Source organism: Nannospalax galili, unplaced genomic scaffold, assembly GCF_000622305.1.
Source record: "Nannospalax galili isolate Female #2095 unplaced genomic scaffold, S.galili_v1.0 scaffold911, whole genome shotgun sequence".
In the NCBI taxonomy this organism is placed as follows: domain Eukaryota; kingdom Metazoa; phylum Chordata; class Mammalia; order Rodentia; family Spalacidae; genus Nannospalax; species Nannospalax galili.
Genome location: NW_008329642.1, coordinates 984291 through 1008823, shown reverse-complemented (window position 1 = coordinate 1008823; position 24533 = coordinate 984291). Strand labels below are relative to the sequence as shown.

The following is a 24533-nucleotide window of genomic DNA, read 5'->3' as shown; positions in this document are numbered from 1 at the left end:
AGTTAATGGTAATTTTGTTAGAAGGAAGAGAGTATATCAATGTATATGTAAATGTAGTTTTAGTTCTATTACTGTAAAAACATTTATGTAGTAATCAAATGTGCATTATGTCTTAGGTCCTGAAAAAGTATAAGTAAAGCAAAATAAAAATGAAAAATTAAAAGTCATCCAAGTTATCTCTACTTACCACTCATTGCTTGATCACCACTGTTACTACACAGAGAGGTTATTAAAGAGGTATGTATAGCCCAGCACTGAGGGGCAAGCTTGTAATCCTAGTATTTGGGAGATGAAAGCAGGAGGATCAGGAATTCAAGGTTATCCTCAACTATATAGCAAGTTCAAGGCCAGACTGAGCTATACGAAAGCCTGTCTCAAAAAGAGAAAAGGGGGGCTGGAGAGATGGCTTAGCGGTTAAGAGCACTGACTGCTCTTGTAGAGGACCTGGGTTCGGTTCCCAGCACCCACATGGCAGCTACAAACCTTAACTCCAATTCCAGGGGAATCCAAAACCCTCTTCTGACCTCCGCAGCTTTGTACAACATGGGTGCACTCACCATGCAGGCAATACACTCACACACATAAAATAAAAATAATAAAATATTTTTTTAAAAAAGGGAAGCAGGGTCTGGTGGCGCACGCCTTTAATCCCAGAACTTGGGAGGCAGAGGCAGGCAGATCTCTGTGAGTTCAAGGCCAGCCTGGTCTACATAGTGAGTTCCAGGACAGCTGGAGCTATAGGGAGACCCTGTCTCAAAAAGAGAGAGAGAGAAAAAAGAGAATAATTTTTACCCCCTTTTCTTTTTTTCTGGAGGCAGGGTCTCCCTGTAGCCCCAACTGGCCCGGAACTCTTTATGTAGACCAGGCTGGCCCCTTTCTCACAGGATCCACTGCCTCTGCTCCCAAGTGCTAGGATTAAAGGTGTGCATCTCCATGCCTGGCTATAAACATTTTTTTAAAGAAATTTTTTTTCTTTGCTGTTTGCTTACTTCCTTACCATTCACATATAATGAAATGTGCCAAGAGAATGGTAATTTGAAGCTTCGGTGAGGAGTTAGCCATTTTCTTTGTAACTTCTGGGTTTAAGTGTGACTTCTGGGAAATGGAACAATCAGAGTAGTAGTTAGAAAAATTATAAATTTGACTTCCTTTAATCTTAAATATGTAGGTTAATTACACAAGTGTATAAAATATGCCATTTAAAATGGCATAACAATTCTGAAATAATACTTGTTGAGTTAACTCTTTAGGCAGAGAACAGCAAGTAAATTAGGCAGAAGAAAGCTCTGCCATTTTGTTAATGGTGTGACTCTGCTGGGTCACTGGAACTAGACAAGAAATAGGCAGCATCCGCCCCACCCAGTCCCCTGCCTCCTGTGTTGAAGCACTTAAACTTGAGATAGGATAAGGATGGTTCTAGACCCACGTGTACTCTCCAGGTTGCTCCAGGACTTAAGGATCTAAAAGCCGTGGTTAGGTAGTTCCTCTGTGGCTTCTTGACATTTATCCTGATATATCAGAAAGTAGCCATTGGAGAAAATGAGATTAGACCTTCCAAGTATACATCTGCTTTGTCAGGAAGCAGGAAAATGAATTCTCTGTTAAGTCAGTGCTGGTGAATCTTCTTTCCCTCTAGTAGATCCTAGTTGCTCTGTTCATCAGGAGGTGGGAATAGCCTAGGTCAGAGTGTGCACTCACTGACACACACATGCCACCATCTCATCTCCTGCCAGTGCTGCTGATGGCAGCAAAATTAGGTTGTTGGGTTTTTGTTTCATTTTTCAGTTGTGTATGGTGCCATACTTCTTTTCTGTCATTTATAAAAGTTAACTCTCAAGCCAGTATTATGTTCTTATTTGCTGTGATATTTGAGGGGACACACCAAGGTGATTTTGGGACCCAGATACAGGAGAACAGGAAGATGGTGCTCTGCTAGGGAATATTAGCTATGAATATCAACACAGTGTTTTATTAATTTAAAAAGGCCATTACAGTGGTTACCTTAGAAATGAGCCTAATCTATATTTCTGGACTTCCCAGCAGCTAATTAAATAGCTTTTTTTTTAAACTTTCTTTTTCTCTTGTTACGTTGAAATCAACATCATATCTTCCGTCTTTTTGCAGTTTATTTTGTTTGCACTTCCTTCTCTCTGATTCTGTGCATAGTGAAACTTGAGGCTATTGATGCAGGAATTTACTAACATAAAATTTATTTGTGATTATGAAGCCAAAATACTGTTACACTTCTGGGAAGAATCTTAAAAGTTCATTGAGATTTAAGGTCTAGTGAACACACTGCTTACTTAACTAACTACTGCCCAAGCTTAAGCAGATAGAGGGCCTGAAAGAGGCCTCCACACACTCAACCCCACTTTCTTGGCTTTCTGTCTGACAAAACTACAAATCTGTTCCAAAAGTTTCTGTAAAGGCAGTTGAGAAACTTGGCAAATGGTTCAGCTAAATGCTCCAAAGTCTAGTGTTTCTGGTCCATTTTACCAACTTTTTCCACACTTTAAAAAAATTTTTTTAAGGAAAATTGGTTATTTTTCTAAAATGTTTTGTCATTGCTTCCTCTGGTTTTGTTTTGTGTTGTGTTTTGTTTTGTTGTTTGTTTCTGTGGGGGTGGAGGTTTTTTGTTTTGAGACAGTCTCCCTGTAGTCCCAGCTGTCCTGGAAGTTACTACATAGATCAGACTGGCTTCATCTCAGATATCTCCTACTTTTGAGGGATGGGATTAAATGCATGCACCACTATGCCCAGCCTTGTCACTGTCTTCTTAAGAACTTTAAATTTGTCACAAATTTTAAAAACTCATCTTTAGGGGCTGGAGAGATGGTTCCACAAACAAGAGCACCCACGTTGGGTCCAGCAGCTCACAGTTGCTACTAACTCCAGTTCCAGGTAATCTGATGGACTCTTCCAGCCTCCATAGGCACCTGCATGTTTGTGGTATACACTCAAACACTCGGGCACATGCACACACATAAAATAATAAAACAAGTAAATCTTTAAAAATTCAGTAAAGTAAAAACTCAATAAATAAAATAAGTAAATCTTTAAAAAATCTTTAAAAACTCAGATTTTAAAACTTGTTTTGCTTTCCAGTATTAGGTAACGTAACCAATCATGCCTACCCAATGGCCTAATGGCTGCTATCTGTAGTCTCTAGAGAGTCTGTAGGCTAAACTGTGTTCAGATATTGGAATGCTGGGACAACTGTTTTAAACTAAAATAGCATCTTCGTCAACCAAACACTAGCTTCAGCAGTACAAAGCAGCAGAATTTCATTGCTTTAAATACAAATAAAAGTCTATTTGAGGGGCTGGAGAGATGGCTCAGCAGTTAAGAGCACTGGCTGCTCTTACAGAGGACCTGGGTTCTATCCCCAGCACCCACGTAGTTGCTAACCAACTGTAACTCCAGTTCCAGGGGAATCCAACACTTTCTTCTGACCTCTGTGGGCATTGCATGACACTTACATGCAGGCAATACACTCATACACATAAAATAAGAATAATAAAATATTTTAAGCATCTATATGAGTAACTCAGTATATATCTTTCATAAACAAAACAAGGGTCTGGAGAGATGGCTCAATGGTTAAGAGCACTGACTGCTCTTGCAGAGGACCCAGGTTCGATTCCTAGCACCCACATGGCGGCTACAAACCGTCCTTAACTCCAGTTCCAGGGGAATCCAAAGCCCTCTTCTGACTTCTGCTGCATTGTATGACATGGGTGCACTCACATACATACAGGCAATATACTCATACACATAGACTAAGGAGACCTAGTGCTCTGGAAACTCCCAAGAAAAAGAGCCATCAGAGGTGACAGGAAGGAACAGCAAAGGGAAGTAAGAGGAGACTAGTTTATAATATCTGAGTTCAAAAGTTGACATTTTCAAGGAAAATGTCAAGTACGAGTGAGGGGACATATCAGGAACCACAGGGGCATTGGCTTTGAAAGCCACTTATGATTTTGACAAAAGCATTCTCAGTGGAGTAGACATGAATGGGTCAAGGAGGGAGAAGCGAGAAGAAACTGTAACTGTTGACAGCTCTTCAATCACAAAAGGTTCTCTAATCAGAGATACAGCAGGCAGTTCTATTTTCTAAGAGAATAGGTTGCAATAGATCTTGGTTTCTGATGTGAATCTACAGAAATGTCTCTTATTTGGTTTCTATGTGTACACTTGCTGCCTATACCGAGACTTGTATTAGCAGACCTGTGATCCCCTCACTATGTGAGTGCTGTTGCATGGAACTTAGGCACAGGGGTCTTTTGTGTAGCTGCATTCCTAGAATTTAATGATACTCACTCTGCTACCTTGAGGTTGTGATTTCATATATTTCAAACAAGAAGTGGTATGGAATGCATTGTATGTGTGAACTGCCTCTGTAGCCCCCATGTTAGTGACCAGCAGGTCATTCTGCATTTAAAAATTGTTGTCTTGGCATTTTTTCTATTACAGGTGAATGTTCAGGAGTTCTTTCTTCAATCATTTGTGCTGTGATCTGAATGCTTGTGGTATCCCCCTCCCCCAAAATTCTTACGATAAATGCTGTGACAAAATCAGCCTTAAGGAGGAAAGATTTTCTTTGGCTCACAGTTTCAGAGGTTTCATCCTGAAATTGACTGGGTCCCTTTCTTTTAGGCCCACAGCAAGGCTGGAAGGGCATGGCAGAGGAAAGCTGCTCACCATAGGCAGCCAGGTAGCAAAGAAACAGAAAAGGGAATTGGGAATAATGTATCCCCTTAAAAGTGCTCCTGATCACTTCCTCCTATCAGTCCCAACCACCAGTTTCCACCTCCTCCCAATAATGCAGTCAAATCATGAACCAATCAGTGGGCTAATTTATTGATTAGGTCAGAACCCTCATGATCCAATCACTTCTCAGTATGAGACACCAGCTGTGGGCCAAGCTGTCAACACATGAGCTTTTAGGGAGAATACTTTTTTTTGGGGGGGTGGGGGTCTTTTTGAAGCAGGGTCTCCCTGTAGCCCCAGTTGTCCTGGAACTCACTATGTAGACCAGGCTGGCCTTGAGCTCACAGAGATCTGCTTGCCTCTGCCTCCCAGGTGCTGGGACTACAGGCATGCGCCACCACGCCCGGCTATTATTTTTATTTTATATGTATGAGTGTTGTGCTTGTATGTAGGTAAGTGCACCTGTGTCATGCAATGCCCACAGAAGACAGAAGAGGCTGTCGGATCCCCTGGAACTGGAGTTACAGACAGTTGCTAGCTGCCATGTAGGTGCTGGGATTCAAACCCAGGTCTTCTGCAAGAACAACCAGTGTTCTTAACTGCTGAGCCATCTCTCCAGCTCCCCAGTCAATGTTCTTAACTGCTGAGCTATCTCTCCAGCCCCAGGAGAACACTTCTTATCCAATCCATAACAGGTCAGGTGACTGGTTGAATTTATTCCTATTCTGTGTTCCTATAGAAGAAAGAGAAGATCATACTTCCTTGTAAGAGTTCCTGGATTTCTACTATGCATCTTGATATTGTCAAAATTTAGTCCCCTTGCTACATGTGACTACATGAAAAGTTGGAAAATATATTGTTTTAAAAATCAGGTGTAGCTCAGTGGTAGAGCCCTTGCCTGGCATGCACAAGGCCCTGGGTTCTGTTCCAAGGACACCCCCAACCCCAAATCAAGATTCTGTACTAAGAAGGGAAAGAACAGAGATTGGAAGGAAGCCTGTGGTCTCTGCTGTGTTGAGCCTTTTTGTTGTTTTGTTTTGACTTTTCCTTTATTAGACAGGAGACTGTTACTCTATGATCCAGTGGGTATTTGGTGAGTGATGGGAATAGGTGCTTGCTTACTAAATTGTCATGGTTGGAGTCACTGACTGACTTGTAGGAGTCTTACTTTCTTTTGATGACAACTGTAAAATGTGAATGCAAATATGCTGATTTGCATTTTGAGTGATTATAGGGGGAAAATTAGACAATTCAAAGTATCCTTTTTAAAATGTAGTAAATTTGGACTCTGAAAGAATTCCAATTTGAGCATCATGTGTTTCAGCTAATTGAAGACTGATTTTAAATGAGCCATTATTTTTGTGCTAAAGGGAAAAAGAGCTGCCAATTGTAAAATGCACTTGAATTCCAGTTTCTGAAATGTGGGGAAAGTATGTCTTTGATAGTATTAACTTTTTCATGTTTAACTTTCATCTTCCATTTCCCTCTACTAGTTGAAAGGATAATTATTGCCTGTAATTGAGAACTATTTGATTAAATTCAAACAAACTAAGCAAATATAATGTACCACACTAATATTACTCTTATTAGCATCAGTTATGTATCTAACCTTACCTTACAAAGCTGAATTAACAGATTTCATTCAAATACTATTGGTCTGTACTAGTCATGGTTGCTGTGTTAACAGACAACTTTAAAACCTAGTACCTTATCTATGGCCATATCATCTTGAACACCAAATCTTGACAAAATCTAGTCACTTTACCATTTCAAATAGAAGTTTTTATTGAGATAATTATAGATTGACTTGTAGTTTTAAGAAATAAATGGATCACATATACCTTCTGCCTAGTTTCACACAATGGAACATTTTATAAACCTATACTGTCACAACCAGAATACTGGCATTAATCCAACTTACTGATCTTATTCCAGTTCCCCCACATTACTTGCCACTTCTGTGTGCACATGTGCTACAGTGTAGACAGTTTTATCGCTTGTCATTTATCATTTGTATATTCATGCAAGATACTGTAGAGTAACACAAGTCTCCAGTTGCCATTTCCTAAGCACACTCCCATCGTACCTCCACCCCGGTGCTGAGCCTCCATGCTCCCCCCACCCCACCCCTTCCTAACCACTGGCCAGAAGCAATCTTTAAGGTTTTGTCCTTTTAGGATCTTTACATACTCATGTTTTGTGAGGGCACAGTTGAGATGGTTTGCCTTTGTTCTGCTGATGGTTCACTGAACTCTCCTGGGATTGGAGGCTACAAGATAGTCTTGTCATGACTGGAGCCTTTATACTGGCTTTTAGTTAGGGTGTCTAAGTGCCTCTCCATGACGTTTCATTGGTAGGTCTCTATGATGTTTCTTTGGTAGGTCTCACTTTGTCTCTCGTCCCATCAGGAAAGCCTAAACTCCTTACATGACAGCTCAGGATACCAAGAAAGAAAAAAAGGCAGCTGCCTATGCCCAAATTGATGTGACCTCAGGGCTCTAGCAGTCCTTTGGACAGAATAAACCAAAACAGCCCAGATTCCAAGGGTGGGGAAAGCCTTGTTGGTGGCCAACTGCTGAAACTATCTAATATACACTGTGTATATAAAAACACAATTAGGAACTGTTACAAATGTAATCTTCCCCCATTTCTAAAATATAAATTGGTTTTGAATTCCGTAGAAAATACAAAATAGCAGGCAGGTGAATGGAGGCCAGCCTGGTCTACATAGTGATTTCCAGGCTAGCTGGACTACAGCGAGACCCTGTGTTAAAAAAGAAAAGAAAAGAAAAAAAAAGTACAAAGCAGATTATGATAAGGTTGCATAGCTTCCTCTTGCTAATGCTGGTTTCAAGTAAAACAGTTCTGTTGCAAGACAAACCTGCAGTTATCTGAGGATTCCCAAGGGCCCTATGGTATTTGCAGGACAAACGCTTGCTTCAGGTGGCTATTAAGATGTGAAGAATGTTCTTTTTCTCATCTTCCCAGGCTGGCTGATTCCTGTGCTCTGAAAATAGCAGGACTTGTGGACCTAGTTCCACATTTCTTTGATACTGACTTTGAGACACTATAGAAATTGCATTAAGTGTTTTAGGTAAGGCATAAAGATCCTGTATTCTAAGATATTTTCAGCTTCACAGAATAGACCTTTTAAGAGAGAAAGGAAGGAGACTCCTGGGCAAGGAATTGAAACTAGGGCAGTATTTTCTTAGGGTTTTTCTACAAAATGTTAAACTTCATTTTGTTGTGAAAGTGGCAGTAGAGTGAGTCAAAACTTATGTCTTAGACTTCTTTGGCAGGTGTGGTTGTCAGGGGTTGTTGGGGGAGGGTATTAAGTTACTTTTCTGTTGCTGTGATAACACCATGCATGACCAAGGGTGTGGTCGCCAGCTGTGGCTGCTCTCCTCTGGCTATGGTCATTCTCCTGCTCTCTCAGTTCCTCTGATCAGTGATCAGTCGTCAGGTCCAGACCCCAGGGCTGGTGAGGAGTCTGCGCCAGTGTCGCCGCATTCAGACGCAAGAGACCAGGTTCAGTGACACAGATCTGCTTTATTGCAGGAAAGTACGGCTTATATAGGGGTAATAGTCCAATCATAACACAGCATATGGGATCCCTTATTAGCATGGCAGACTAGTATCCTGTTACTATCTAGCGAGCCAGATGCCCTATTAGCATGCTAAGTTTCAGTTTCTCTAAGTTTCAGATTCCTGGAAACCATGTGACTTACATAGTTTTCTCTCTGATAAGAAACAGGAAGCACTGCATTCCAGCATGATAGGTATGTAAGGCAAAAGGCAAAATCAGTCACAAGATTTTCCACATCTCCCCCTATTTTTTTCATTTTTAAGAGTGAGGCACAGTTCAGAATATATAGCATACTGATGTCAGTCCAGGGGCTACATGTGGCGGATTTTTCTGTTGTGCATCAAGGCAAAGTAGAATAGCTTGGGAGGCAAGGGATTGATCCCTTACTGTGGTCCCCATCCTTCAAGATAGCAAGTTCTCTCGAGAGCAGGCTGGGCCAACTCCATGCCAACCAGTGGGAGTCGAGGTTCTTTGCCTCGGCATTGTTGTCCCCACCTCAAGGGTCACCCAGCATTATGGCCTGTGCCTGTGTTAGGTTGTCCCATCTTTTGGGATCTTACCCATCATTGACTACCAGCCCTCAAAGGGTGAGTCCTTTGGTATGGTCCAGCAGAGGGAGAGGCACTGTATCAAGCTTTGGCCCGTGTAAAGGCCTCTTAAGGGGCTAAGAATTCAATAAAAGCTGATGGAGCGGGGTTGTCCATCTGGGGTAATGATGGGGATTAGGGAGTGGCAAGTTCTAGGCATCGGTCTCACAGTCTGCCAACAGGAGTATATATCGCAGTGTTTCCTGTGGCTCCAGCAGTCAGAAGTCAGGCCGTTGTCTCAGGTCCGTTTCATGATTGTTCCATAAGACTTTACGCCTATGCTCAAGCCTATTTTTCATATCTCTATTATTATAGGTTGGTAAGGGCAAGGAACAGTGGGTCCTTGTTTGCAGAGACATGCCTGACAAGATCTGGAGGCAGGGCAACAGCTCACTGAACCAGAGAAATACGAGTTTTAACAAAATTATCAAGGCCCTTAACAATGCAGGGTCCAAAAATCAGGAGTTAGCAGTAATGATGGCACACATAATAAGGAACATAGACAGGGGATTCCCTCTGGTTTGAGGGTTTTGATTGGCTATAGTCTCTGCTTGCGAAGTGAAATACTTAAGGTTGCCCCAGGTTACCGGGTGTGCTGTTGGAGCCTGTCGCTTTCGTGGTCTGTGACACCGGGTCAGTCTCTCGGTGGTTAAGAGGTGCGCTGCTTCTTCCAGGGTCAGGGCTGCCATCTCCAGGGTCGGTGGTTGTGGAGGGAGGTTTTCCGTCACAGGCAATTCTGATGTTCCAGGCTGGGATCCAAATGGGGCCTGGAACATTATCTGGAAAGACACAAGCATAGCCTTGCCCTTATATTAATAATCAGTGTGGACCTTTCCATTCACTTGTGAGAGGGTCCTTCCATCTCACCATGGGGGCAGGAGTGGGCTGAGTGAACACCAATGCTTTCTTGCTGGTGGGAGGCCATTGGAGTCGAATTTTAGAAAATTTAATACAAATAGAGCTTGTTGTATAACAAAATTGGGGTCCTTATAGCGGGGGCCTTTATCATTGTCTTCCCCTATTTTCTGTATTTGTTTAATGAGTGTTTGGTGGGAACGTTCAGCAATCCCTTGACCCTGAGGATTGTAAGGGATACCAGTTATATGCCTAATATTCCAGTCAGAGCAAAAATGGCTGAGGGTAGCAGAAACATAACAAGGACCATTATCTGTTTTTATTTGCCAAGGAACTCCCATAAGGACCATGACATATTTGACAGTCCTTATGGCATGAGAAGCCAGAGCAGGCCAACGCAAAATGGACATTGGAATAAGTGTCAATAATATGATGGATATACTTGAGCTTGCCAAAAGGAGAAAAATGAGTGACGTCCATTTGCCATATCTTGTTGGGGCCAAGGCCTCTAGGGAGAGTTCCGGTGGGTTGTAATGGTCCCAGAGGTAGAAGAGGGGCACAAGAGGAGCAGGCACGGACCAAATGCTTGCAGCTGTGAATTGGTAGAGTGGGTAGAAGCCTCTGTATAGCTTGGGGAGAAAGATGCAAACGGGCGTGTAAGTCTCTAGCTTGTTGAATTATGGTGGAGTCTAGGGTGGAGCTCAGGACTAGTTTGTCAGTGGCGGCATTGCCCTCTGCCAGAAGCCCCAGGAGATTGGTATGAGAGTGCAGGTGTTGAATATACCAAGGGGCAGAGTGCTGCTGAAGTAATAGTTGTAATGAGGAGAGCAACAAATCAAGGGGACTCTGGTGGGGCCGGAAAGCTGCAAAGGCCAGATGATGTAGAGTCTGAACTACATAAGCACGGTCAGAAAAAAATATTACAGAGGGTTGTCAGGAGATCCTGAAAGACCTGTAACATGGCTGAGAGCTCTCCGAGCTGTACAGGTCCCTGGAAAGGGAAAACCTTATGTGAGCAGAGTTGTCCTTCCTGGTAAATTACATAACCAAATTTGCATTTACAAGAATCAGTAAAGATTAGGGGAGCCCTAGGAAGAGGGTTATGCTTTGGGAATGCCTGGGGAAATAGGGACAGGGGAAGCTGTCTTATTCCTTGAAGGAGTTTATGTTTAGGATAATGATTGTCATATTTCCCCTGATAGACTAGTAGGAGAGTTTGGAAGCCAGGGTTGTCAAGGAACAATGACTGGAGCATGTGAGGTGGAAGGGGAAGAACCAATGATTCAGGTTCGCGGCCATACAGAAGGCAGGAGGTGTGGACAAGTTTAAGGGATAGCATAGCCCATGCCTCAATAGCTGGGGTGACCTTGTGAAGTTGACTCTATGAAGAGTGGACCCATATCAGGGGGCCCTGGGTCTGCCAGAGCACTCCCAAAGGGGTATTTTTAGAAGGAATAACTAGTGCTTGGATGGGTGACTTTGGCTGTATCCTATTTACAAATGCTTGGGACAGGTGAGAATTGATGTCATGCTTCAGGCGAAACCTCATGGGGAGTGGAGGCTGTGTCAGTGCCCCGCAAGAGGTCAAAGAGTGGTGTAAGCTCTTCTGTGGACATGGGTAGGAAGCCCCGTATCTAATTAATGTTGCCACAGAGGGTCTGTGCCTCAGAGAGGGTGATCTTATCAGGTAAGGTAAGAGCAAGAGCTATAGGATGGATGACATCCTGGATAGAATGGCCCAGAAAGGTATATGGGGCATGCAACTGAATTTTGTCTGCCGCCATAGTGAGGCTCAATGCTCAGAGGTTTGTTTTGAGTCTTTGAAAAGCTCCTTGTAGAATCTTAGGATCCTCATGGGCAATAAGAATGTCATCCATATAGTGTAAAATATACACCTCAGTCAGCAAAGGCCTGCATGCATGGGCCACATAGTATTGGCAAATGGTAGGGCTATTTTTCATGCCCTGCAGTAGAACCTTCCATTGGTAACATTAACCTGGGAGATTATGGTTAGTGGCAGGCACAGAGAAGGCAAAATAGGGCTTATCATCATCATGAAGGGGAATAGGAAAGAAACAGTCCTTAATATCTATTTTAATAATTGCGCATTCTTTGTGAATAGCAGTAGGGTGAGGCACTCCCGGTTGAAGGGTCCCTAAAGGCTTCATATGCTCATTAATAGCCCTTAAATCATGTAAAAGTCTCCATTTTCCTGATTTCTTTTGTATTACAAAAATGGGAGAATTATGAGGACCAAGGGAGGGCTCAATATGACCCAAGGATAATTGTTCTGGACCAAAGAGATCAAGTGAGTAAATTTATGTAAAGGAAGAGGCCACTGTTCCACCCATACGGGAGCTTTCCCACGTTAGTTTGATGGGGGGTGGCTTGGGCAGCGGAGCAGTGGCCGTTAGAATTGGGGGTGAGGGTGGGAGGCATTACCTAACCGCTGGTCTACAATGCAGTTGTCATAAAAGGCTTTGTCATCTGTAGTTAAAACAGCTTCCGTGTCGCAAACGATATCTCTCCCCCACAAATTATGGGGAAGCCTGGCGGCTAAGAGCGGTCTAACAGCTCCTGTGTTGCCGCTCAAATCAGTCCAGATTACCAGACGTTGGACCTGTTGGGTGTTCTGTAAACCCCCAACTCCTTGTATAGAGGGTCCAGGTTTGCAGTGCCAATGAGACAATGCTTCATCTTGTCTGATTACAGTAATATTGGCCCCTGTATCAATTAGGCCTTTAAACTTATGGCCATCTAGGGAAAGTTGCATCCTAGGCTTATGCAAATCAATAGGTATTGTCCATTGGACGTGGGAGGTGTATTCCCTTACTTCCTCTCTTTGGGGTGGGGCTGAGAGGCACCCTGTTGCACGTTTAAAGACACCTTTTGTATGGGTTTACCATCTGCATCCACCTTAGACCTGCATTCTCTTGCCCAGTGAAAGCCTTTGCGGCATCTCGGGCATTTTGAAGGGGGAACCTGGCTCCTTTTGGCCTCTTTTATAATCTCATTAGGACAGGTACATGACCAATGTAGGCCCAACAGGCCCAACATTTGCTTTGTCCATCTCAGCCTGCGGCTGATGAGCAGCCAGTGCCTCAGCAAAGGCCGCGGCATGGGCCCAAGCGGTCCCCATATCTCGGCAGGTCAGAATCCATTCAGAGACATCCTTGTGTCTAACGGGTCCTATGGCAAGGCGACACTCTGTAGAGCAGCCTTCATATACAAGATCCTTGAGTAAGGCATCGGCAGCTCCCTGATGACTGATCTTTCTATATGTACTTTGTTGGCATCTCTCAACAAAATCAGAGAAAGACTCACCTGGTTTTTGTATCACTTTGGTTAATTTGGTATCACTGTGAATCAGCACACTTCGAAAAGCACGAAGCACGCAAAGCTGTACTTGTTCAGAGTAGAGGGGAGGTCCCTGTGCCTGAGCTTGGGGGGTGGTCTCAAAACTGCCACGTCCTACTAGAGCATCAATTCCAGTGTTTTGCCTGTTGGCATTTCTGTTGCGCTCTGCCTGTTGTTCACATTCATCTTGGTAAGCAGCTTTCCATAAAAGGAAATCGCCTCACTGTAAGCAGGCACGGGCGATATTCTGCCAATCATAGGGGGTATTGGCCAAATGACTGATTGTATCTAATAACTGACCAAACCAGGGGGAGTGAATGCCATCCTCAACTGCTGCCTTACGCAGCTTCCTTACGGTATCATGGATTCCAGACATTGGGGTTCTGTTGTCCCTGATTGACAGTAACTGGGAAGAGCTGTGGAAAATCTCCCATTGTATCACAGAAGAGGGGCCTAGGCAGGAGGGGCTTCCAGTCCTCCTCCGGGAGGGAGGGGTAGATGGACTGGGGGGAAACTTCCTTAAAGCCAGTATAAGATGGCGGAGGGTAGCCACTGCCCTGTAATGGCCAAGCAGAGGCGGTCTTAGCTTTCTGTTTTTCATCAAGGGAGCTCTTAGACCCCAATTCCTCATTTTTTATACCATCATTAGCAGTCATTGTTTCATCAGAATAAGAATCCATTAGTTTTGTATTAGCTGGAAATGCCTGGGACAGGCCGTCCCCAGTGTCCTGTTGTTGTATTTGCTCTTCTAGCTCCTTTAATAGGAGATTGTCCTGTTCAGGGGCTTCGGGGGGAAATCCCCTGAAGGGAGGCCAGAATGGCTGTCACAATAGGGTAAAACAGCCCAGACTGTGGGCATCCCTCCCTGACTTCTCTACACCAGGCCAAGAATAGAATGCAAGCCCATTGTTCGGGATCCCAGCAACAAGAATCTGTAAACCAGGGGGCAAGAGCTAGTACTTCATCTAAAACCTTAGTTACATCCTTTTCTGTTACCCTAATACACCTGCTCCTGAGGAGAGAAACCAGTGCAGCAGCACAGGGGCTGGCAGCAGCCGGATGACTATTCCCCATACCGGAGGTCACTCACCCTGCAAGACATACTCCATTCAAGGAGATGATTGGTGAAGACAGGAGCGGCACGCCCAACCGAAGATCGTGAGCCAGAAGAAAAAACAGAACAAAACGAAAGCAGCAAGCAACCACGGGAAGAGCACCGAGAAAGGGGCATCGGGAGCCCAAGGTGTCACAGCTCAGTGTCATAACTCTGTGGGGAGGGGGTCCCAGCCCCACGTTTGGGCGCCAGCTGTGGCTGCTCTCCTCTGGCTATGGTTGTTCTCCTGCTCTCTCAGTTCCTCCAATCAGTAGTCCGGTCCAGACCCCAGGGCTAGTGAGGAATCTGCACCAGCGTCGCCACATTCAGACGCAGGAGACCAGGTTCAGTGACACAGATCTGCTTTATTTACTATCTAGCGGGCCAGGTGCCCTGTTAACATGCTAAGTTTCAGTTTCTCTAAGTTTGGGATTCCTGGAAACCATGTGATTTACATAGTTTTCTCTCTGATAAGAAACAGGAAGCACTGCATTCCAGCATGATAGGTATGTAAGGCAAAAGGCAAAATCAGTCACAAGATTTTCCACAACACAAGGGAACTTAAAAAAGGAAGAATTTATTTAGCTTACAGTTCCAAAGGGCCAAGAGTCCATCATGGCAGCAGAATTGGCTGGTGCAGGAGCAGAATCTAAGCTCTCACATCTTCAAGCAGGCACAGGAAGCAGAGCGTGACTGGAGATCCAGCAAAGCTTAAGAACTTTGTAAGCCCACTCCCAGTGATGTGATTCCTCCAGCATGGCCACACCTTCTAAGACCTCCCAAAACAGCAGTACCAACTGGGGATAAAATGTCCAAATACTTGGAGCCTATGGGAAACATTCTCATTCAAACCACCACAGGGAGGAAAGAAGAGGAAGGGAGGGAGAGAAGGGAATATTATATAGTAATTTCCTCTAAGATAAAACCTTCCATCTTGGATGGAAGCTGGGTAAGATACAGATGTTGAAAGGGAGGTGAAACAACAGGATGTTCAAAAGGAGATAGCATTCCATCCTGCAGGGAAGTTCCTTTTGCGCTTGGGAAATAAATAGAATTGCTAGATATTCAGGAAGTCCTGAAACTGACCATATTCATTCAATCCCCTCCCTTCCCCAATCATATATAAGCCTTAAGGATTGCTAAGGTACACTCAGATCTACTTGGAAGAGGCTCAGACCAATGAGGTTGCCTGGGAGAGACACTCTCCAAACTATGAAGCTGCCTGCAGATTGTATAGCATGTTCCAGGTTTCCAGCTTTAGTGAGCTGTCAACCACACTGGGGTGGGCTTTGGTGATGCAGTAGTCTTTGAGTCATTTCTGCTCCTGTAAGTAATCCCTCAGCCATATTCCTCTGAGTAATTCCAGTAAAACTCACAGGTTCACCAAGTTGGACTGTGATGGTATCCTTACTTTACTGTTATTGGTGCAACAACAACTGACTGAGATGATGTGCTAGTTAATTTTTGTCAGTTTGACACAAACTAGAGATACTTAGAAGTGGGAACCCCAATTGAGGAATTTCCTCCATCTGATCAAGGCACCTTCTCTTCTTTTTTAAAAAATATTTTATTATTTTATTTTGTGTGTATGAGTGCATGTATGTAAGTGAACCTATGTCTTGCAAAGCCCTCAGAGTTTAGAAGCGGGTGTTGGATTCCCCAGAAATGCATTTATGAATGGTTGTTAGCCACCATGGTGGGTGCTGGGAATCAAACCTGGATCTTCCACAAGAGCAGCCAGTGCTTAACAGCTGAGCCATCATCTCTCAGCCCGAGGCATCTTCTTGATAGCTAATTGATATAAGAGGACCCAGCCTGCTGTGGGCAGTGCCTTCCCTGGGCAGGTAGGCCAGGCTGTATAAGAAAGGTAACTGGGGCTGGAGAGATGGCTCAGTGGTTAAGAACACTGGTTGTTCTTGCAGAAGCCCTGGGTTCGAATCCCAGCACCCACATGGCAGCTAACAACTGTCTGTAACGAACCTATGTCTTGCAAAGCCCTCAGAGTTTAGAAGCGGGTGTTGGATTCCCCAGAAATGCATTTATGAATGGTTGTTAGCCACCATGGTGGGTGCTGGGAATCAAACCTGGATCTTCCACAAGAGCAGCCAGTGCTTAACAGCTGAGCCATCATCTCTCAGCCCGAGGCATCTTCTTGATAGCTAATTGATATAAGAGGACCCAGCCTGCTGTGGGCAGTGCCTTCCCTGGGCAGGTAGGCCAGGCTGTATAAGAAAGGTAACTGGGGCTGGAGAGATGGCTCAGTGGTTAAGAACACTGGTTGTTCTTGCAGAAGCCCTGGGTTCGAATCCCAGCACCCACATGGCAGCTAACAACTGTCCATAACTCCAGTTCCAGGGGATCTGACAGCCTCTTCTGTCTTCCTCAGGCATTGCACGACACGGGTGCACTTACCTACATGCAGGCAATACACGCATACACATAAAATAAAAATAATAAAATATTTTTAATAAAAGAAAGGTAACTGAGCAAACCAGAGAAAGCAAGCCAGTATGCAGTGTTCTCCATGGTTTTTGCTTAAGTTTCTTTGTTCACATTCCTGCTTAAGCTCCTGCCCTGGCTTCCCTTGATGATGGACTGTAATTTATAAGCTGAAATAAACCCTTTCCTTCCCAAGTTACTTTTAGTCAATGTTTTATCACAGCAACAGAAAGTAAAGTAGAGCAAATAAGTAGACATTTGTTTCTGCCTCCCCAAGAATAGTGTGAGACAACAGCAAGTATAGGCATATGAGTGCCACGGTATGTATGTGGAGTTTAGAGGACAACTGTCAGTACTCAGTTATCTCCTTTTACCATGGGTTCTGGGATTGAATTCAGGTCATCAGGTTTCCCACTCAGCTATGCCACCAGCCCATTTGGAAGATTTCTTCATCTGTTATACAATATTGAATACACTCACAGAGATTTCTAGAATAAAAGGTAGCTTAGAAGCTACTGCTACACACTTAGCAGCTACTGAATCATGAAGATGATTAAGTGTAGGTTTGGTTTCAAGTACGAAACGAATCTTTTTCTTTTTAAATTACATTTATGTTGTTTCTATGCATGTGTGCCTGAGTGCCACAGTGCATGTAGAGGTCAGAGAACAACTTGCAGAAATCAGTTCTCTCCTTCTACCATGTGTGTCCTGGGGATCAGACTCAGGTCATCAGGCTTAGTGACAAGCACCTTTACCTGCTGAGTCATCTCGCCAGCCTTATAAATAAAATTTTTAATAATTTTTAAAAAGTTGGGGTTGGAGAGATGGCTCAGTGGTTAAGAACACTGGTTGTTCTTACAGAAGACCCAGGTTCAAATCCCAGCACCCACATGGTAGCTAACAACTGTCCATAACTCCAGTTCCAGGGTATCCGACAGCCTCTTCTGTCTTCCGAGGACATTGCATGACACGGGTGCAGTTACCTACATGCAGGCAATACATGCATACACGTAAAATTTAAAACAATTTTTTAAGGTGTGTGTGTGTGTGTGTGTGTAGAGTGTTTTGCCTGCATATATGTCCATGTACTTTGTGTCTACAATGCCCACAGAGGCCAGAAGAGGGCATCAGATCCCCTGGAACTGGAGTTATGGACAGTTAGTTTTTAGCTACCATGTGGGTGCTAGGAACTGAACCCAGGTTCTCTGGGAGAACAACCAGTGCTCTTAACTACTGAGCCATCTCTCTAGCACCTAGAAATAAAATTTTCATTATAGTTTAGAACACACATTTACAGTAATGCCTTCTTACTGGAATTTTCTTTTCCTGTGGTTCAGTTTCCTGCAGTAAAAAGGGTAGAGCTGAGTACAGTAAGGTTACTTTGCAGGAGATCATAGTGCTATAACATAAGATGTTATCATTGTTATGTTTTATCATGAGCTATTATTAAGGTCTCACTTGCCTCTTTTCTGAATTACACTTTATCATAGGCATGCACATACAGGCATGGAACATGGTATACTGCATAGGCTAGTGCTTTGCCATTCCAGGCATTCACTTCCTTCTCCCCAAATGTCACATAAACAGGACTGTATTTGTCATCTTTGCAGTCTGCCTTCTTTGACTTAGCATAGTGCATTTGAAATTGTTCATATGGTATCCATCAATTTCTTTTTGTTATAAGTAAATTATTTTCTGAAAAATTGCTGTAAGTCGTTTATCCTTTTACTAGTTGATAGACACTTAGATTGTTTCCAGTTTGGAGCAAATCTGAATAAAGCTCCCATAAACATTGAAGCTTCAGATTTCATGGCAACATGTATTTTTTATTTTTATTTTAGGTGTATGAGTATAGTGCTTGGATATAGGTAGGTGCACCGTGTCGGCAGTGCTCACAGAGGTCAGAAGAGGGGTCAGAGTCCCTGGAACTGGAGTTACAAATGGTTATTAGCTGCCATGTGGGTGCTGGAAATCAAACCGTGGTTCTCTGTAAGAGCAGTCAGTGCTCTTAATAGCTAAACCATCTCTCCAGTCCCAGCAAAATGTGCTTTTTAAATATGTGTATGCATACAGGAGCATGTGTGTGTATGTGGAGGCCAGAGGACAACTTCAGGTATCACCCCCAAGAACACACCACCCACCTCTCATTGGCTTGGAGCTCACCAGTTAGGCTAGACTGACTGGCCATTGAGCCCCAAGGATCCCTTTTGTCCATCTCACCAGTGCTGGCATTACAACTGTGAACCACCATGCCTGACATTTTTATATGGGTTTCTGGGTGTTGAAATCAGGTTCTCATGCTTTGGACACAAAAGCTTTACGACTGAGCTGTCTCCCAGCCCCAGGACATATATTTTCATTTTAAGTCATATAGTAAAGGTTTAACACCGTATCTATCAAACTGCTGAAATTAAAGTGGCTATATACCATTCTATATTCCTGCAAGTGTGGAATTTCTAGAAGCTCTGCTTCTTCATCAGCACTTACTAGGAGCACTTTCTGGTTTTGTTTTTTTAACGTGACGTATTCTTACAGGTACTCGGTAGTTTTTCCATGTAAGTTCAGTGTTTCTTTCCTTGGTTAGTGGCTAGTGGTGGTGAGCATCTCTTGATGAACTTACTTGCAGTCTCCATCTTCTTTAGGAAGGGTCTGTTCCCATCTTTTGCTCAGTTTTTAAACTGGGTTGTTTGTTTTTGAATAGAGGGAGGGGGGATCATTTTTATTTCTGGGTACCAGTCCTTTACTAGGTACTGTGCAAAATTTTATCTCAGACTCTGACTTTTCATTTTCTTCTTCTTCGTGCTAAGGATTATCTGAGGACTTCACGCATGCTAGGCAAATGCCTCAGAGGTGCACTTTGATCCATGATACAATTTACTGATCCCAGCTAAGGTTGGGGGAATAAGCACGGTTGAAAGGAAGGGGAGCTGTGAAATGGCTCAGAGCTTGACCTCTGGATTTGGAGCCAGACTGTTAGTGCCCCAGTGCTGGTCCTTCCTCCCAGCCACATGGCCTTGAGCAAATTAGCTACCTTCTCTTTGCATCAGTATGTGGGAGTTCATAGTAAAATTCCTCCTCAAAGGGCTGTTGCTAAGATGAAATGAGCACAGTGTAAGTGGTTTAAACAGAGCACACAGGAGGAGCTCGTGTATTTGCTGCTGTTGTCATGGCAGCGGTTTACTTCTTGGTTTCTTAAGTCTTCCAGATACAGCTTTTAGTTGCTTAGATACTTTTCAAAGAATTACTCACTTTTAAAAAGATTTTCTTCATTTTTATTATATGAGGCCAGATAACATTTGTTTGGGTGTTGTAGTGCCCCTGTCTAAAAGAAAACAAAGTTTAGAAACTTTATGTGGCCCAAGCTTTTAAAGTGCTATAATATAAATTCTAACCAAAAATTTAATTCAACCAAATTCCTCTGAAAACATTCTCAGGATGGCAGAAATCTGTCAAATTTAAAAAATTTTGACATTCATTTTATGACGGTGTCACTTCTTGTCAAGATTTAATTAGAAGCATCATAAGTAAAATAACTTAGGGCCTCATACTTCTTTTCAGTTTCAGTTCTCCATTTGTATTTTTCTCCATCCAGACACGTAGACAGTAGTTATTTGATCTTAATCATTGGGGAGGGAGTGCATGCATATCCATACATGCATGTGTAGAGGTCAGAGCAAGCTGTCTTCTTCTGTCTCTCTCCATCTTACTGCCTTCAGACAGGGCCTCTGGCTAGTCTGGCTGCCTAGGAAGCTCTCAGAATCTGCCTGTTTGCAAGTGCTCATGCAATCATCTTTGCAGAGTAAGCATTCTTATCCATTGAGCCAATTCCCCATCCCCTGATCTGAATTTTTAGAGAAATAAAATGGTTTAATTACAGTCGACCACCTCAGTCATTGATCTTTCGTGTATAGATCTGAAAGAACAAGAGTATTCATTGCTGTTGTTGCTAAGGGTAGACCATTCTTCTCTACACAGCTGAGGGTGTGGTTTTTGGAGCATACAGTATTTCAGAGTTGGAGGCTCATCCAGGTAGAGTCCAGACTCAAGCTTTGTAACATTGGATAAATTTCACTCCTTGTGTGTAAATTAAGGATAATAAAAGTTACATATTTCATAGGGTGATAAATGATGAAATTTATATTCCATATAAATAATGCTATTTGGCACATATTTTCTCTTATTGAGATTATTATTTTATATTCAGTTCTTGAATGAGGAGCGAATTACAGGTTTTGCCTACCTTAGGTTAAAAAATTTTTCTGGAGCAAGACTTTCCAAAGTATATGTTATAGAATGAAAAGTCTGTTAGAATCTCTAAGAAAACAGAAAGATTTGTGGGAAAGTATTTTATAAGCCTCAGAAAGCTCTCTGCTTTAAAAAAGACCAGTAGCTTGACATTTACCAATCTTATTTGTCCATCTCTGCCGCCAATCACATAATCAGTTAGGGTCTGGGGAGGTGGCTCAGTGGGTAAAGAGCTTGCTACGTGAGAATGAGGACCTGAGTTCAGATCTCCAAGTACTAGGAGAGCAATGCAGGCAGATCCCCAGGCTTGTTGGTTAGGTTAGTCTAGCCAGAACAGCGAGCACCCGGTTCACTGAGACACGGTCTCAAAAAATAAGGCAGAGAGCAATAGAAGACCACATCAGCATCAACCTCTGGTCCCCATCTTGAACATATTCATTCTCTCTCTCTCACTCTCTCTCTCTCTCTCTCTCTCTCTCTCTCTCTCTCTCTCTCTCAGAAAACCAAATTACTTAAGAAATTTTTGTCTTAGAACAGCTTTGAGAAACACTAAAAATGCCGGGTGAGCCAGTAAGATGGCTCAACACATTAAAGCACTCACTACCAAGCCTGATGGCCCAAGTTTGATCCCCAGAATCGAAACTGCATATGTATAACTCCCCACAATACATACATACATACATACATACATACATACACACACACATACATACATACATACATACAATTTTATTTTAAAAAGAATGCTTTGATATTGAAGTTTGTCGAGTGTTTGCAAATTGTCATCATTGTTTTTGTCTTACTATTTTGATTCCCTGTGGGTTACTCAGTTCTTGGTATAGCCAAGGAATGTTAAAATAGAATCTGTATTTCTCTCTATAATGGTTTGTGCTATAGGCACTCAGGGTAGATGTTGGGAGACTTCCAAATGATGGTAGGTAGAGTTATGGGAAACATAGAGCTATATGAAGTTAAAATAGGAACTTAGATAAACATGGACTATCAGGAACAGTGACAGCACAGCTGTTTGCTGGGAGTCAGAGGATTTGTAGTTCTTGAGTGCTGTGCTGTAAATTGCCTTTTATGTCCCACTAATGAATGTGGGCCTACTTGTTATCCATATTTAACATGCTGGATTAGAACATTATTTAGACTCTAAAGTCAGTACTCCTGGTCTTGAATTTTTCTAAATGTGTCTTCAATAGAAGGTGTATTAAGCTGAGCATGGTACTGCATGGTACATGCCTGTGATTCCAAGACTAGTGGTAGAGCAGAATTGTTACTTTATGATCATCATCAACTATGTGGGAAATTAGAGACCAGCCTTGGCTACCTAAGACCCTGCCTCAAAAAAACAAAACAAAATGTTATGTTAAAACTTTCAGAACTGGGCTGAGAGTGGTGGTACACACCTGTAGTCTCAGCACTTGGGAGGCAGAGGCAAGCTGACCTCTGAGTTCAAGGCCAGCTGAGGCTACAGGGAGACCCTGTTTCAGATAGACCTAAAAAAAAGAAAATTTCAGAACTCAACTGGGATTCAACACTTAAGTGTGAGGGTTAAGGTAACTTGTGAGAGAATTCAATGAAATAAAGCCCACTGAGCAATTGGTAAGATTTCTCACAATCTCTCTCTCTCTGTCTGCCCTGCTGGCCTTAGCATGCAAAGCCACTCTGCCCCCCAACTACCACTATGGAATGAGCAGTCCAGGCTCCTTGGCAGACAAGAGGAAGAACCCCCCCATGGAGAAGGTGGTGCTCTGTGGTGGTGGAACCCATCTCTGATGAAGACTGGCACCTATTCTGTGGAGACATAGTAGAAATTTTAGAAGGCAGGGATGCTGGGAAGCAGGGCAAAGTGGTCTAAGTCATCCAACAGCCGAACTGGGTTGTCCTGGAGGAGTTAAACACTCATTACCACTACATTGTCAAGACCAAACAAAAATCACCAAGGGACCATGATCCCTAGTGAAGGCCCCTTACTCCACCACCAGGTCAAGCTAGTGGACAGGAAACCCACTGAGGTCAAATGGAGATTTATTGAGGCAGGAGAGTGGGTTCGAGTCTCCACAAGATCAAGAAGAATTATCCCCAAACCCAAATTTCCCAGAACAGATAGCATCATCCCTGAAACATGTATTGATGGCCCCAAGGACACATCAGTGGAAGATGCTTTAGAAAGAACTTAACGTGCCTCGGCTAAAGACCCTTGGAAAAGAGGTAATGGAGGCAATGGGGATCCAGGAGATGGAGACACAAGAAAGTCTACTAGTATTGAGCCTGGGAGTCCAGCTTCTGCTTGCTCAGTCGCCGCCTTGAGGGTGGAGGCCCCTCTTTCCTCAGATGCTGGAGAGATGATTCAGCAGTTAAGAGCACTGGCTGCTGTTGCAGAGGATCCAGGTTCAGTTCCCAGCACCACATGTTGACTAACACCTGTCTATGACTCCAGTTTCAGGGGATCCCACCCTCTTCTGGCCTCTATATGTGGTGCACTTACATACATGCAGGCAAAACACAGCATAAAAATAAATAAAAAAAAATTTTGTTTTATCTTTTAGAACTCAGGACTGGAGAGATAGTTCAGTGATTCAGAGTGTGTGCTGCTCTTGCAGGAATCTGACACTTCTGACCTCTGAGGGTCCTTGTACAGACAATTGAAACAACCTTTAAAAGTTGCAGAACTTGCCGAGCATGGTGACGCACACCTTTAATCCCAGCACTCGGGAGGCAGAGGCAGGGGGATCTCTGTGAGTTCAAAGCCAGCCTGGTCTACACAGTGAGTTCCAGGACAGCTGGGGCTACAGGAAGACCCTGTCTCAAAAAGACCAAAAAAAAAAAAAAAAAAAAAACCATGCAGACAAAACAGTCATAGACACAAAATAAATGTAAAAATCTAAAAAATATATATTTTAAAATTAGTTGAATAAATTGAAGGGATGAAAATGGAAACAATGTTCGTGGTAGAAACTAGAGGAAGAAGTGAAGGAGGATGGGGGCTCTAGGCAGATGGGAGCCCAGTGGGAGACACAGAAGATATCAGAGGGTTGTTTCTTCTCCTACCCACTGCATGCAGCCATACCTCACTACAGCCTGTCTGTACAGTCTGGGACTTGGAAGAAAGTAATGAGGCCCTAGACCTGACTTAAATTGGATTTGTCTGCTGGAAAACACGACCAATTTTTCAGTCCTTACTTTTACTAAAAGAGGAAGTCTTTAGTTGGGACACCCAGGATGATAGGTATTCAGAGTAAGCCAGGTACTCTAGAGCTTTTGAACAAAACTATCTGGATTCCAATCCAGATTTTGTCATAGTAACTTTGTAACTTTTAGCAGAATATTTTACCTTGTTCTTCCTCAATTTCCTTATATTTAAGTTAGGAATAATAAAAGTTAACTATTTCATAGGGAGCTCATGGGGGTTAAGTAGTGAAAGTATTCAGAATAAGTTGAACCTTTAATAACTATTACTCCCTGCTAGAACTATTAAAATAACTTTCTTAGCTGAGTGGCGCATGCCTTTAATCCCAGCACTCAGGAGGCAGAGGCAGGTGGATCTCTGAGTTCAAGGCCAGCCAGGTCTACAGAGTGAGTTCCAGGCCAGCTGGGGCTGTAGGGAGACCCTGTCTCAGTAAGACAAAAAAAAAAAAAACTTCATCATTCCTTA

At 43.2% G+C, this 24533-nt stretch overlaps 1 protein-coding gene and 1 pseudogene across 1 annotated transcript in view; both read left to right on the top strand.

Moving 5' to 3' along the window:
• LOC103740175 overlaps positions 1 to 23141 on the top strand; it is a 62416-nt pseudogene extending 39275 nt beyond the window's left edge.
• Sppl3 (signal peptide peptidase like 3) overlaps positions 1 to 24533 on the top strand; it is a 143174-nt gene that overhangs the window by 39739 nt on the left and 78902 nt on the right. The gene's annotated exons all lie outside the window — the stretch shown is intronic.